Below are 3,008 nucleotides of genomic sequence, written 5' to 3' on the forward strand. Positions count from 1 at the left end.
TCACATTCTACATTCAGCACAAAGAGATGCCTGGGAACAGTCATGCCAGAGAAGGGAGTGTGGATCTACAGCCAGTTAGCGGCTGCAGCATCTACCCTTTCCCCGGCAAACACGAGCTTCTCTCTTCCATCCATAATTAACAACCAACAATCACTACCTGAAAAGTGAAAGAAAAGGAATAAATTTAACAGGCTTTGTCTGTACATCCCTACACAACAAAGGCCAAAACCAAAGTGAAGGCTCTCCAGTTGGAAAGTGGGCAGGGCTTCTCACCCCGCACCCTCACCAGTTGCATAACCACTTGTTATCCAACTTTGATGAAGGAAGAGGGTTTATATGATGCGTAGGAACAAAGTTTGGTTATATGGACTTCCTTTCCCCCAAGATAAGACTACTTGCTTCCTCCCAAGGAAGAGTCTCATATTAAAGGAAGAATGTGTGTATTCATGTAGGAACAAAACACAAATTTTTAAAATAAATTGTAATTTTCCTAGGAATACAAAATCTATCTCATCGAGTTACCCTAGCATGGGTGGCCCTGGCTACTACAACTTTGCTAATCATGGCAATATGCAAACAATTTCACCAAGTTAAGAAATCCCCACTCAGATATATATATATATATATATATATATATATATATATATAATATATATATATATATATAATATATATATATATATATATATATATATATATATGCCACATATATATATATATATATATATATATATATATATATGCCACATATATATATATATATATATATATATATATATATATATATGCCACATATATATATATATATATATATATATATATATATATATATATATGCCACATATATATATATATATATATATATATATATATGCCACATATATATATATATATGCCACATATATATATATATATATATATATATATATATATATATATATATATATATATATGCCACATATATATATATATATATATATATATATATATATATATATATATATATGCCACATATATATATATATATATATATGCCACATATATATATATATATATATATATGCCACATATATATATATATATATATATATATATATATATATATATATATATGCCATATATATATATATATATATATATATATATATATATATATATGCCATATATATATATATATATATATGCCATTATATATATATATATAATATATATATATATATATATATATATATATATATATATATATATACGGTATATATTTAGCCCCCTGTGGCCGCGGGGGCATAAAATCAATTAGAATAGCGCCAACGTTATCCCTGCGTGTCATGAGAGGCGACTAAAAGGGACAGGACGGGGAGGCTGGGAACCACGTCTCCTGTATCTACATCCTGTGAGACATTGACAAAGAGATGGAGCTGGGGAGAGAGTGACTGCTCCCCGCACTCTAGTTTTGGGGTGTTTGAATGTGCGTGGATGTAGTACGATAGAGAGTAAAAGATGTGAAATTGGAAGTATGTTAAGGAATAGAAGGATGGATGTATTGGCCTTGTGTGAGACGAAGATAAAAGGAAAGGGTGAAGTGATGTTTGGTAGAGTGTCTGGGATTGAAAGGGGGAAGAGCCAGAGAGGGTGTGGCTTTATTGCTGAGTGAATGGATGACAGGTAAAGTAGTGGAATGGAAGGAGATATCATCTAGGTTAATGTGGGTAAGGGTTAGGTTGGGTAGGGAATGTTGGGCGTTCGTCAGTGCGTATGGGCCAGGTAGTGAGAAAAGTGAAGAGGAGTGGAATGAGTTCTGGAATTAATTAACTAGGTGTGTAGAAGGACTGGGTAGAAGGAATTATGTAGTTGTCATGGGTGACTTAAATACTAGAGTGGGCGCTGGAGAGGTAGAAGGTGTCATTGGGAAGTATGGCGTACCAGGTGAAAATGAGAGTGGTGAGAGACTGGTAGATATGTGTTAAGCAAGAGATGGTGATAAGTAATAGCTTTTTCAAAAAGAAAGATAAAAATAAGTATACATGGGTAAGAGTGGCAAATGGAAGAGTAGTAGAAAGGCATTAATGGATTATGTGTTGATAACTAAAAGAATGTTTGGAAGATTGAAAGACGTGCACATGTTTAGGGGTATGGCTAACGGTATGTCTGATCATTTTTTGGTGGAAGGAAAATTAGTTGTAGCAAAAGAGTGGGGGAATAGAGTAGGTGGATGTAAAAGGGAGCTAGTGAGGGTTGAAGAGCTAATAAAACCGGGGGTAAGAAGTAGATATCATGAAAGGTTGAAAATGACATATGACGAAGTGAAAGTAAGAGAAACTGGCAATTTAGAGGAGGAGTGGAAGTTGTTGGGATTGCAAGTGATGTGTGTGGTAAGAAGGTTGTTGGAGGCAGCATGAGGAAGGGCAGTGAATGGTGGAATGAAGGAGTGAAGGTAAAAGTGGAAGAGAAAAAGAGGGCTTTTGAAGAATGGCTGAAGAGTAATAGTATAGAAAAGTATGTAAAATAAAAAGAGAAAAATGTGGAAGTAAAGCGCAAGGTACGTGAGGCAAATAGGGCAGCTGACCTGAGGTGGGGTCAGGGATTGGGTCATTCATATGAAGAGGATAAGAAGAAGTTTTGGAAAAAAGCGAAGAGAGTAAGGAAGGCTGGCCCAAGAATTGAAGAGACAGTGAAAGATGGAAATGGAAGGTTGTTAAAAGGAGAGGAGGCAAGGAAAAGATGGGCGGAATATTTTGAAAATTTACTGAATGTTGAGGATAATAGGGTGGCAGATATAATTGCTGTTGCAGATGTTGAGGTGCCAGTGATGGGAGATGAGAATGAGAGAGAGATTACAATAGATGAAGTGAGGAGAGCACTAGATGAAACGAGAGGGAAAAGCATCTGGTATGGATGGTGTGAGAGCTGAGATGTTGAAGGAAGGGGGCGTGACTGTACTTGAAATGGTTGGTGAGATTGTTTAATATGTGTTTTGTGTTGTCAATGGTACCAGTAGATTGGGTTTGAGC

This window comes from Palaemon carinicauda, chromosome 5 (genome assembly GCF_036898095.1).
Source record: "Palaemon carinicauda isolate YSFRI2023 chromosome 5, ASM3689809v2, whole genome shotgun sequence".
Lineage (NCBI taxonomy): Eukaryota > Metazoa > Arthropoda > Malacostraca > Decapoda > Palaemonidae > Palaemon > Palaemon carinicauda.